The sequence below is a fragment of the Triturus cristatus genome, chromosome 1_1 (assembly GCF_964204655.1).
Source record: "Triturus cristatus chromosome 1_1, aTriCri1.1, whole genome shotgun sequence".
In the NCBI taxonomy this organism is placed as follows: Eukaryota; Metazoa; Chordata; class Amphibia; order Caudata; family Salamandridae; genus Triturus; species Triturus cristatus.
In genome coordinates this window covers 292,347,173-292,360,993 of record NC_140579.1, presented here as the reverse complement: position 1 = coordinate 292,360,993, position 13,821 = coordinate 292,347,173, and the positions used below count along the sequence as shown (strand labels likewise).

Sequence of the window (13,821 nt, the reverse complement as noted above, 5' to 3'; positions counted from 1 at the left end):
GTGACGCTGGCCCACATACATACGTTTCCAGCGCCTTTCAAAGCACACTCAACACGCTTTCAAAAGCAAGAAAGAAGGCCTATACCAAAAGGGTAATACGATATTTTACTACCCCAGAGTTAACTGGTACTGGGAGAGGTGCTGTGCATGTGGCAGGAATAAAGCTCAGCGAAAGTAAAGAACTGCTGTCCTAAAGGTAATTTTCAACACTTTAAACATGCGCACCCTCGAGCAAATGTTAATTAACTTAACTCAGAAATGAAGCAAGCAAGGACATAATAAGTATAACTATCATTTTATTTCACATGGAGCATAATAGAGGTCCCAAAGATAATGGCCAAATTATACCTCTGTAGATTGGGAAGAAAAGAAAAATCCATGAAAGTACATGGACTATTGTACTTAGACGCAGCTTACTGGCGGATCACACCTGGGCAGCCCAAAACCTCAGCACACTCAACGTTTTCGCCGTTATCTCGAAAAATAAAAATGATCAAAAGCAGGTCAGAAGTTACTGTTCTGGCCTGGTGGGTAGGATGAAAATGTTCAGGGACACACCATATTATCAATCGGTCACCCACCCTGAGAGCCCAAGACTCTCAGGCAGAGCCTGGTATCAGAAAAATGCCAGCCGCCCTTCTCGCAGCTCCTTCAAGTTACAGAAGAGAGTGACGGCAGAGGCTAATCACATCTGCCCATGTGAACTAAAGAGGCAGGGCTTTAAGTGGGCCGGGTCTCACCGGGTATGAGCTCCGGGTCTCTATCGGGCTCTGTTTTGTGCCCTGGCACAGGCGGTTCGTTTTTTTTTCCGGACTGCAGTGACAGCAGGCACATCGATGTGCGCGTGATGAGTGTTGTAGGGGAAGGGAAATCCTTTAAAGAGAGTCATTCTCTCTCTGGATTTCCCTTCTCATTTTGAATCTCAGGAGCAGCTGCTGGAGCGGGTTATGCAAAAAAAATTGTATACTCACCCCATTTTGCATGTTATTTTATTAACCCCTTCAGTGCCACGCCCTTTCCCCCTCCTGTGCCGGGCGTTGCACTAGTGGGTGGGGTTCATGACGAGATAGTCTCGTCATGGGCACAGAGCAACCGTGCTCCATGACGAGACTATCTCGTCATGGGCACTGAAGAGGTTAATAAGATTAATTAATTAATTTTAATCGAACTAATGGATTGGAGTGATGTGGAAAATATTTACCAACCTTACTAATGTACGAATAACACATGGGATTTGCACCTGCATGTCCTAATTAATACGTGAACTAAATTTCGTACGCATATTAATGATAGACAATTAGAATATTGCATGAAATATGTTGCTTTTGTGATGTATTTATGATTCGTGCTTTATTTAGTAAGTATAAACCTCACTGAGTGTTGCTTTTGCTAGATAAATACACACACATATGGGTATTAGCGAGGGAATAACATTTAATTAGCCATTTCTATGTATTAATTACGTTTTGTGTTTCTTTGCTTAAGTTGACCATTTTGGCCTATCGAAAGATGGCTGCCTTTGGTGCCTAACCCGACTGCCGACACCGAACGAGGCTTGGGTGAAGTGCGCCTGGGCTGACGCTAGCAACTGTGGCCTGGACCTGACCCCAGATGAACATGTACCTTTCAAGGACAGCTCGGGACGTCGGCCAAATATTCCGAACAAAGACTGTTGTGTGAACCGGAACTGACAAGGGTCATAACCCAAGAGACACTTTTGTGAGAACTTAAAAAGGATGATCCCTGATTGTCCAATCAGCGAACTCGGATGCCCAAACATTGATACATTTGATATTGATTTTACTATAAATTATGGTAGAATAGAGAGGTTGGGGGGTTCGTTTCTGGCCTTTCTCGATTTCCTGACGTTATGCTGTCGGACAGGACGGTGACACTGCAGGACAGCTGTTAGCCTGAATCTTTGACGGACTGAATTAATGCCCAAACTCCTGATGAACTGAATTTACAAATTTGATGGGCATAGATTTGCGAGAGTGACAGATTTGACATAGAGGACGACTTTAGCCAGAATAGGTAAATATGAATGGCAACTTGATCAAATGAATGATTTAATTTGCAATATTAATATAAATTTGAATTTGAATATCTACAGAAATGAGTTGGGTGGTTTATTCATTGAAATGTGTTAATGAAAAGGTTAATTAGAGAATTAGAAAGTCACTTAAACCTACAACTAACTGATCCGTCCCGTTTTATGAGAGGAATACTAAAAGTGAAGTTTAGGGCCTAATGAGTATTAGAAGGTTGTGTAGATTTGTTGCTCATTAGGGTAGAAGTGGTATTTCCCTCTCATTTTCCAGCGCTTTTATTAAGATAATCGCCACCCACACGGACTGATGGTGAGTGAATGTTGGTGTTATGGGCCCCACCAGCGAATGTATGGATAGTGTGTGTATGTGAGATCTTTGGTCCGTGACGGTAGGGAAGGATTTTGCACTCCGCGCTGGAGCAGTTTATCTGGTAGCAAGATGATGGTTGTTATTGTTTTGGTTTAGTGATTATTGCTTGTACATTGCTTATTGACTTTGGGTTATTGATTGGTATTGATTTATGTACTAACACTCTATGTTGAGTACGTTGACTTATACGTTGTTTGCACGGCTTCTGGGATGTAGGAAGTCGGAAGTCTGTAACGGTTCCGTAGTAGAGCAGAGGTAAGCGCTGCTCTCGGGAAAGACGGAATTGGTGTTGCCCTGTAGGTACACAGAGGAAACGTGTGACAATTGAAGTTGCACGAAGCATTGTCTGGGTTCGATTCGGTAGCATCGTCGTGTGTTGCCATTAGAGACATTTATAGTGTGAGATAAGTGTGTATGATAGCGAAGGTTACCTGAGAAGTTCTGGTCTTAGGTACCAGGGATCCAACTGGCCTTCCGATAACGCTTATCACTGGAAAGGTAATAGGGACTCTCTGAGCTTGTAAGAAGGACAAAGGAGAGGTAAGCGCTGCTTTGTTAACGTATGTTATAATTCTGTAGTAGAACAGACTGTTCGCTGTTCTCGGTAAAGACAGGATTCTGTGTGAATGTACTACATTTTCCTGTGTGAACGAGTGTGAATGCAAAGGCATTTGGGTTGATTGCAAAACTCTAAGTTTATTTCTCAGGAGCATTGGGTCTCCAACTATGTGTCTTAAATGCTAGAGAAACAATTAGCTAATGCTTGTTAGAAGGGTGAAGTAGAGGGATGTGCTACTTTTTCAACGGAAGTAATGATTGCGTAGTAGGGCAGAGGTAAGCGCTGCTCTCGGGAAAGACGGAATTCTCGTGAGAAAGGTCTTTTGCTGTTCTTTGGTTAGCAAAGCGGACAATGGAGATGTTTCTATGTCGTTACTAACAGAAGTGTAGAAATTGAAACAAGAACTTATTGAGCAGAGTTGTAAAGGAGGGGTAGACAGAAGCAGGAGCAGGAGCTGCCGCAGCGGCTGCTGACGTCAGAACGACCGCGCTGGGATTGGACAGTCGGTCAGAACTGTGAAACGCCCCGGAATGGTGCGTTAGTGTATGCCGCGCTAGGATTGCAGGACACAGGGTGACGTAGACGCTCCTTATTGGTGCGTTAGTGTGAGTTGCGCTGGGATTTGAGGACTGTGACAGTGACGTGGATGCTCTGAATTGGTGCGTTAGCGTGAAGTCGCGCTGTGATTGGATAGATTAGCGGTACAGTTGTAAAGAGGGACTAGCGTTGCGCGAAAGGCAAGAAAATGTATTACGACCCACCAGAGAAAGAAAAGAAAACCTGTTTAGGGAGAATCAAGAAGTGGTTTAAGAAGGACAAACCAGTTAAGACTAGGGAAGGACAGTTACTTCCTCCACCGAAAACCCCTGCATCCTTTATGATTGCGAAATATGGGTATCATACTTGTATTTGGTTGGATAACTGGGTGAGATACACCAAGGACGACGGAGTATTAGCTTTTCCAGAGCATGGTTCATTTAATTTGGCTGTTTTGAGAAATTTGAGGGAAAAGATGATGAATTTAGAACCAAGACTTAGACCGACACAGTTTGAGGCTTTGACAGAATGGGAAGACGAAATGCATGAACGAGAAAGTTGTAGAGGATATAGGTACTGCTTTGGAAGACCATACGGACACGAAACGCATAGCGATCGAATGAAAAGATGGCGAGATGCGAGTACGACTGAGGGTGTGTTCCCTGTAAGAACTGTAGGAGAGAATGAAGGACGAAAGTGTGTAGAAAAGAGGCATAATGTGGAGTCGAGAGGGTATGGAGCGAATTAGTCTGAGGATGATGTTCTTGATGATATGTTCTATAAAAATCCACCACCGTATTGACCAGAACCAGAAATGTTAACTCCAAGTGCCCCAATGAGAGAAACGATGCGAATTATAAAATCGGAGCCAGAAACCCTAAGTTTAAGTAAAAACAGTGTTACCAGGGAAGTAGAAAAGAGATCGGAAGGAAGAACAGATGGAGAAAAATCTGTAGAATTAGCGAAAACAACCCTGGAATTAACGGAGAAAATAAGAGAATTGACTAAGAATCTAGAAGCGGTAACTGTTCCAGTAACGATAGGTCCAGTAATGCCTATTTTTGACAAACAGAAGGACAGTTAGCATTGTTTGACAGTCCCTTATAGAAGTAATAAACCAGTAGAACAACCAAGAGTGAGTCAGAATGAGAATCCATGGAGGCAGACTATTAGTGTAATGGAACCAAATTTTACAAATAATCCATTTGTAGATCAGAATTGTGCAGAGAGACGTATGACAATGATAGAGACAGTGTCAGAAACACAAAAAGATTTTGGACATGGAAGTATAGAAAAACCAGTAGGACCATCAACAGACGAGTTAAGTGAATGGTTGAGAAGCTTGCAAAGGAAAGACAAAGAATCCCAATCAATTGATGTGGCCAAGTTACGAATGGTATTGGAAGAATTAATCGTAGGGACTATCCCAACAGAAAAATTGAAAACATATCAGGATGAAGAATTATTATTTTTGTGCAAGAGTGTGACCTGGAGAGCGAAAAACTTACATGAAAGGTTAGAAGAAGTAGCAAATGAGATGGGCATTGATATTGAAAAGGTAAAAGCCTTACAGAAACCATATTGAGTAGAATTCACTGAAAAGGACATTGAGAATATGAACACCACTGGACGAATAGGTCAAATTAAGGACATAATCATTTTGTTGAAAAAATGGGGAGACGTGGATAAATGGAGAAGCAGGTGGTATAGAAAACGTGATGATGCCTCAGATAAGACATTTCCAGCCTTTCCTGTAAGAGAAAAGGAGAAGGTAGTGACAGAGTGCCCTATGAGAGAGATTCCAGGAGGAGGATATGTACATGTCCCATGGATGAGACAGGATATTTTGTCTTTTACGAATGATTTCCCTCGACTACGCGAAAAGCCCGTCGAGTGGTACAGACAGGTAGACAGATTTGTGAAATTGTCTAAAGTACTATGGATTGATTTGAATAGCCTATTTGACATAATCGTACCAGCAGATCTATGGTCAGAGTGCAAGCTAATGATAAATTGGCCAACCAAGGAATATCCTAGGGATCCTAAAACAGGAGCACCAGACCCCGAGGTAATGAAGAAATATGAGCAGGTTATGGTATTTCTGAAAAATAAAGTGCCCCCTAAAGAGACAGACTGGGTAAAAATTGATCGAACACACCAGGAAAGTAAAGAGTCTGTGCATGCATATTACGAGAGGCTAATAAAAGCTTTTAAGCAGTTTAGCGGAGATGAGAATCTGAGTGAAAAGGATTTGAGCCATTTTGTATACAGATTTGTATATGGTTTACGACCTGAAATTGGTGAGATGATTAAACAGCATACGGTAGATTGGCAAAACAAGAAAATAGATGAAGTATTGAGACATGCTAAATACTTCAGTGATGAAATTGAAGCAAAACAGCGGAAGTTAAAGGAGAAGTCAATGTGGGCACAGGTAAAGATAGCGGAGAGACAGGAAGCACAATTGGTGGAACAAGCAGGGACAAAGCCAAAATTTAATAATGGGAAGTACAAAGGGAATATTGAAGAAGCTAAAAAGAAATTCCCGTGTCATAATTGCGGCAGGATAGGGCATTGGAAATCCAAGTGTAAGTTTCCCCCGAGTACTAACAATGAAAATCCATCATTGAACCCACAGCTGCAGCATGAGGTGAGTGGTCAACTGCAGCAACAGCAGCAAGTTGTTCCCCACAGAATCAGGTGCCAAAACCGCCTTTTCCACAGAGCAGAAACACACAGAAGTATAGTAGTGAATCGGGATTCTACAATGAAGAACAGGTAAATAAGACGCCACGCGCTAGCGCTGTCTCGCAGTATTGGCTGCAACGCGATGAGAGTGACGCAGAAGAGAGCTATTGACGGTGCCGAAGGGAGGAAGAAGAGTGTGTACTTGGCGCAACTCTAAAAGTAGACCAGACAGGACCTTTTGTGGATGGGAGGGTTAATGATGAAAATATTACTTTCCTAGTGGATACTGGTGCTACTCGATCAACTGTTAGATCAGCTGATGTTAAGAATCTTCCTCTCTCGGATGAAACGATCCAAGTAGTTGGTGTGTCCAACAGACAAATTAAGACATATTTTACAGAACCAGTAAAAGTTAGCATAGGGAAATTTTCAGAAATGCACCGTTTTGTGGTGTGTGACTCCAGTCCTGTGAATTTATTAGGTAGGGACCTGTTGTGCAAAATGAATTGCACTATATTTTGTACTCCGGATGGAATAGCTTTTGAAACACCAGATGATGATGTATTGTACAAGATGACCCTAGCTAACAGAGAAAGTGAAGTTACTGAAACATATGCTGTAATCAACCCTGATGAATTACCAAACGAACTGAGAAGATCTGTAAAGGCAGAGGTTTGGGATTTCACTGGAGAAGATGTAGGACTAATGAGAAATGTAGATCCAGTCAAAATAACTGTAAAAGAAGGAGTAACATATCCAAATGTTCAACAGTACAGATTGACACCTGAAATAATTGAAGGTGTAACTTCTGTAATAGAGAAAATGATCAGGCAAGGAATTTTGAGAGAAATAATGAGTAGTCCATGTAATTCACCGATAATGGGACTGAAAAAGCCTAATGGGAAATTCAGAATAGTGCAAGATCTGAGAAAGGTGAATAAAATTGTGGTATCATGTTGTACTATTGTACCGAATCCATCAGTGATTTTATATCAGATTCCCCATGATGCAGAATGGTACACGGTGATTGATCTGTGTCATGCTTTCTTTTCCATCCCATTGCATCATGACAGTCAGCAAATTTTTGCATTTTGTTTTGGTGAGCGTATTTTGGCATGGTGCCGAATCCCACAGGGGTAACCAGAAAGTCCCTCAATATTCAATCAGTTATTAAAGAAGTCTTTGGAGAGTCTAGAAATGCCTGAAAGTTCTGTTTTGGTCCAATATATTGACGACCTCTTAGTAGCGTCAAAAACACGTGAAGCCTGTGAGGTAGATACAATAGCCTTGCTGAATCATTTGGCAGATGGAGGACTTAAAGTGTCACCAGCAAAATTACAGTTTTGCAAGAAGGAAGTACAGTATCTGGGACACAACATTGAGAAAGGACTAAGGAAAATAACAATAGACAGAATTAGAATAATAAAAGGAATGAGAGCTCCCATGACTCAAAGAGAAGTGAGAATGTTTTTGGGAATGGTTGGATACTGTCGTCAGTGGATAGGTAACTTTTCCTTGATCGCAAAGCCTTTGGTGCGATTAATGAGAAGTGATGTGAAAGATCCCCTTGAATTAAACAAAGAAGAATTGGCAGCATTTAGACAATTGAGAGATGGTTTGTGTGAAGCACCTGCATTAGGTATGCCTGACTATGAAAAAGAATTTGAGTTGTAATGCAGTGAGAGAAATGGATGTGCACTTTCTGTGTTGACCCAGAAACATGGAAAAATGAGAAGACCAATTGCATATTTTTCATCAATGCTAGATCCAGTAGCTGTAGGTTTACCTGGATGTTTGAAAGCGGTGGCTGCAACATGTCGAAGTTTGGAGCAGAGTGAAGGAATTGTGATGGGATATCCATTGAAAGTGTTTGTACCCCATGATGTAGCAATTCTGTTGACAAGGAGTCAAACTCAGTATATGACACACAGTCGGCTGACTAAGTATGAAAAGGTCATATTGGGTGCCACTAATGTGAGTCTTGCAAGATGTGTGAATGTGAATCCTGCAACTTTGTTGCCTGATGCTGAGATTGTGGAAGTAAGATTATGAAGTGGATCATGATTGTCTGGATGTACTTGATTTTTGTACAAAACCACGACCAGACATAAAAGATGTACCTTTGCCAGAAAGTGATTTTGTGATGTTCGTTGATGGGTCATGTTTGAGAACAGATGAAGGAGTGTTGAGTGCAGCGTATGCAGTATGCACGGTCGCAGCAATAATAGAAGCATCATATCTGAAAGGAGTGAAATCAGCCCAGGTAGCAGAACTTGTGGCTTTGACTAGAGCATGCAAGATTGGGAAGAGTGTGAGAGTGACTGTGATAACTGACAGCCAGTATGGCTTTGGAGTCGTTCACGACTTCGGCCAACTATGGCTACAAAGAGGTTTCCTGACCTCGAGTGGAACTCCCATTAAGAATGCAGAAGTGGTTGGGAAGTTGCTTGAGGCGATACAGCTGCCTAAACAATTGGCTGTTGTAAAATATGCTGCGCATAGTCAAGGTGGTGATTATATTGCCACCGGGAATAGGTATGCTAACGACATGGCGCAGTATTGTGCACAAAATCAGAATTCGGTCAATCGGGCTAAGGAAAAAGAAATGTCTTCTTGCTCATTGATGTTCACTAACATTGTGGGAACTTGGGAAGAGGTAAAACAATTGCAGGATGAGGCAGGAGATGAGGAAATGAGACAGTGGGTAAAAGCAGGATGTGCCCCAAGAGAAAAGGATCATGTGTGGGTCTATCGAGATGGAAGACCAGTAATGCCTGATAGCATGATGTCTACCATGGCACGGATTTATCATGGATAACACATATCAACGTGGGGGAGGTCTAAGGGAAAGTTTAAACAAAACAGTAGACCAGCAGGTTGTGTTTCCCCTAACAACAATTATCAAAACACTAATACAACCTGGGTCAGTAATTGAGCCAAAAAATTACACAAACACGTCTAAGTGAACCCCAATTCCCAGCATGACAACTCTATGAGAGAGCACTCCCTTCAACAGGACCCATCAATCACTTAAGGTGGTTAATTGTTATTATCATCTGGGTCTGTGTACTCCATCCAGCAGGACCAGTTCATGAAACAGTGACCCGGTCACTAGCATAGAAGGAGCAACAAAGGAGGATTGTCACCTGATCTCTCACGAATATTGTCTTGGATGAGGTACTACCCATAGACCAAGGTGAGAAATCCTAAAAGTCAGCAGTAAAATCATAATAGTGTGAGTTAAAAATGGCTAAGGGTGCCCAAAAGTTCTTTAATAGTAGAGAACCCCTGTCATATTTAAAAAGCAAGATGGCAATATTGCATAAATTAAATTGACATTATGCTATTGTCCAAAGCAAGTACGGTCAACATGTTTCTGCCCTCAATCGATCAATAGTATCTGGGCTTTCGTCAGGACCTAAATTACTGCTGTGGTTTTCTTTGTGAGCAAAACGTGTGTGTAAATAATACAAAAGTGGGGTGCAGATAAAAATTCCTACCGCACCGGTCAAGTTTTATCAGCAATCAAAACCGGATACCTGTGGAAAAATTGGAAAAGAAACAAAGACCCAATGTGTAAAACAAGCTCAACTAAAGGTCAAACAAACTCTATGACCAAAACTAGCATTCACTAATGCTGTATGGCATTCAATACTGTTCGTTTTGAATTGCACTTACCCATAAACAGTGGGTACAGCCCTCACCTCAACCTGGTCTCGACTCAGGGAAAGGGGCCCCGCTCTAAAAGGACAAATTAGTAGGAGAAAGAAAAAACAGGTAATACCTGAAAAAGCCCTCCTCTTTAGAAGCATAGTTTAAAAACCTGAGAACAGCATCATCCAATCCCAGAATGCAAAGGCATATATGGTACATGAAAGTCTTTATAGAAAGAAATATTAGAACTGTGCCACAACTGCAGACACATATAAATGTTCACTATCATACTAGGTGGTTTATTGAACCATGCCAGTAGATGTGAAACATAGAAAAAGACAAACACTCTTAACACTTGTTTCATAACTCTAAATAAAAATTGTCAAAATTAGATATAAGGTCACGTGTACCAAATGTACTGGTATACAAAGTAAGAGAAACAAAGTAACCATTAAGAACTACCTCAGGTCACATGAACCCAGGCATTCAAAATCTAAAAGAAATTGTCAAAATTAGATATAAGGTCATGTGTACTAAATGTACTGATATAGAAAGCAGGGGAAACAAAGTAATCACTAAGAACTCCCTAAGGTCTCATGAACCCAGGCACTCAAAATAATACATAAATGAGCCTAGGACAGACATAATGGAGTGTAGTAACCACCTAATAAACTAAAGTTAGCCAAATGAGCACTCACCTATCCGTCGGTACCCCGGGGCGGTCATTGAGTTAAGACCGGAGGTGCCGACGGACGCGTCGTGGAAGTCTATTTAACCTGTCTTAGTTAAAATGCCTGCAGGTGAGGCGGGCCGATTGAGCTGCCCGAGGCGCTGCCTGTAAAGGCGTATCGCGCATGTGCGGCGAAAAAATACTACTGATTGACTAACGCGCATGCGTGTAAACAACTACCACGCATGTGCGGAAAAAGTGGTGTTCGCGAACCGGCAAGGAGCGCGCGTGGAGGAGAGGACACTAACTATTCCTCTTACGTCAGTAACGTGCATAAACACGATCTGCCCGATATGCCTCATAATACTCTTATTTAGTAAAACAATGCACAAACCACTCCCAGTATGCAATAGTGATATTACTCAAAGGTTGCAACAGTATATTAGAAACCCCAATGTGAGACAAAAAGATGCGCATACGTAAAGGCAACTAACGCGCATGTGCAGCACAGAGGTATCTGTGAACGGGTAAGGAGCGTGCGTGGCTGAGAGGGCACTTACTCGTTCTCTCAAGCCAGCAACGCGCTGGTGCATGATCTACCCGATCTGTACTTCAACACTCCTACTTGTTATACAATCAAACAAAGCTGCTCCCATAGGGAAACCGTAATGTTGCTCATGAAGTGTGTGAGTATATTAGAAACCTCAATGCTTGTGCAACCTAGGTTATACAAATAAATTTAAATTTAAAGAGGAGACTCTCTGTCAGGGAAGGTCATCAATGTGTGTGCATCCATGAAGAACATACATAGAAATAGCCCATCTCCAGTGTGGAAATGCAACAATTATAGTAGCCAACTTGTCGTCGTAGTACCTTCCATAACAAGCGTACCCATGCCAAACACTATCAGACAAAAGGAAGAGGGGGTCTATTTTTGTTAGATTTTACAACAAAAGCCAAGGAATTTCATCATTCAGACCCACAATGTCTGAATGAAGTCTGTGCACCCATCTCTGCTCTCTTACTAGAAGGAATTTCTGATTGTCAGTAATATGAGCTGGAATGTGTGGTTGTTCTAGAACTACCCACTGAAGCTCGGTCTCTTTGTGTCCCACTGAGACAAAGTGATTGGTGAGTTTGGTAGCACTCTTTTTACATCGGATAGTGCTCTTATGTTCCGATATCCTCACTTTGACCTTTCGTGATGTCATACCCACGCAGTTTTTATTGCAGGGGCATTTTATCAAGTAAATCACTCGTTCACTGTTACAGTTTGTATGGGTTTTGAGGGACCAAGGTCTATTCGTCCCTATCTCTACCTCAGTGGTGTGTCGAGTCTGGGGGCATACCGCACAATTTCCGCATGGAAAGTGACCTACAACTGGTGGTAACCCCCAAAGTGTGCTCGTATCTGGGTTTCTCAACATCCTCGGCCGTGTATGCACTAATCGATCTTTCAGATTGGAGCTCCTTTTAAAGGCAAAAAGGGGAGGGGGTAAGGGACTACCCTCTATTTTAAGATACCTCCAGTTCTTTAGGATACTCTTCTTAAGTGCATTGGAATAGTTGCAGAAGGTGTTGACACAGGTAATCCTTTTGCTCTCTTCCATAGGATTCTGTATCCTCTTCTCGAGCAGAGCTTCTCTGTGGTTGTTTCTGGCTCTCTTCATAGATGTTTTTATAATTTTCTTGGGATACTGTCTCTCCTGCAATTGTGTGGATAGGAGGGTAGCATGTTCATGATATTTGGTCACCTCAGAACAATTCCGACGAATACGAAGGAATTGTCCAAATGGGAGGTTCTCCCTAAGAGCTTTAGGATGATAGCTCTTGAAATGCAAAAGGGAGTTCCGTGCCATTGGCTTCCTGTAAAGTTCAGTACTGAGGTTGCCATTCTTCGGTCCAATCCGTAAGTCCAGGAAGGAGATACTTTCCTTTGAAAACTCGCAGGTGAATTTGAGAAACCTGTTCTGGTTGTTCAACCAAGTGTGAAATTCCTTGATAGTCTCAAAGGATCCCCTCCAGATGACGAAAATGTCATCAATATACCGTTTCCAGGTCAGGATGTGACCTAGAAACGGATTAGTAACGGAGAGGATCTCAGTCTGTTCAATCTGGTGGACGTACAGATTCGCTAGAGATGGTGCGAAAATGCTCCCCATAGACGTCCCTGAGATCTGTAAAAAGAGATCCTCTTCAAATTTGAAGAAATTCTCTTTCATGGCTATGGTTGCACATGTCATAATAAAGTCCACTGGTGTAGGGCTCTGCAGTGAAGCACCTTCCAGGAGCATTTTGACAGTAGATAAAGTCTCATCCTGCGGAATGCACGTGTATAATGACTCGACGTCAAAACTCACTAGAATGTCTTGAGTGACATCAAATGGCATTCCATCCAGGATACGTAGCAAATCTTTTGTATCCTCAACAAAGGAGGGCATAGTTCTCACCAAAGGTTTCAAAAAGAAATCTACAAAAGTAGAGAGGGGTTCCAAAACAGACCCTATTCCCGAAATTATGGGTCTTCCAGGAGGAGGAAAGACCCCCTTATGTATTTTGGGTAATACATAGAAGTACGGGATAACGGGATATGCTGTGTTAAGGAACTGTGCCTCATGAGCAGTAATCCAACCTGCTTCAAGAGCCTCATCTGTAAAGTTTTTTATAGTCGCCAGTAGTCTCTTGGTAGGATCTAACTTGATACGATGATAAAAATTCGTATTGCTTAGTTGTCTCCTGCACTCTGTTTGGTACGACTGCGCATCCATAATGACCGTCGCTCCCCCTTTGTCAGCAGGCTTTATGATGATAGATTTATCCTATGCTAGCGACCGGATGGCAGAACGTTCACCATTAGATAAATTAGAGAAGTAGCGATGTTCGCTTTGAAAGATTTCTTCAGCATCCCTAAGGACCGCCCTTTCAAAAGTTAGTACTACTGGCGGGACCATATGGACTGGTGGAGTAAAGGTCGATTTAGGTCGTAAACCAGTGTTAGAAACGTCCTCTTGAGTTTCATCAAGTGGTTTATCCTTAAAGAAGGCCCGTAATCTGACCTTCCTAAAAAAACCCGCAAGTTCTTGTCTGGTACGAAAGGGGTCACCCTTGTGTGTGGGAACATACCCTAGTCCTTTTTCGAGGACTGAGATCTCATTTTCGCTGAGAGTACGGTTACTGAGATTCACAATCAGGCTGTCGTGTTGCTCGGGCCTGCCACCGGAGGATCCTTCAGATTGCTCCGTGTTCGAGATGACGGTGGGCTCCAATGCACATTGGGTTGTGTTGATCTCCTT

At 42.2% G+C, this 13,821-nt stretch overlaps 1 pseudogene; it reads left to right on the top strand.

Moving 5' to 3' along the window:
• Nucleotides 1-13,821, top strand: part of LOC146870138 (uncharacterized) — a 623,247-nt pseudogene that overhangs the window by 298,880 nt on the left and 310,546 nt on the right.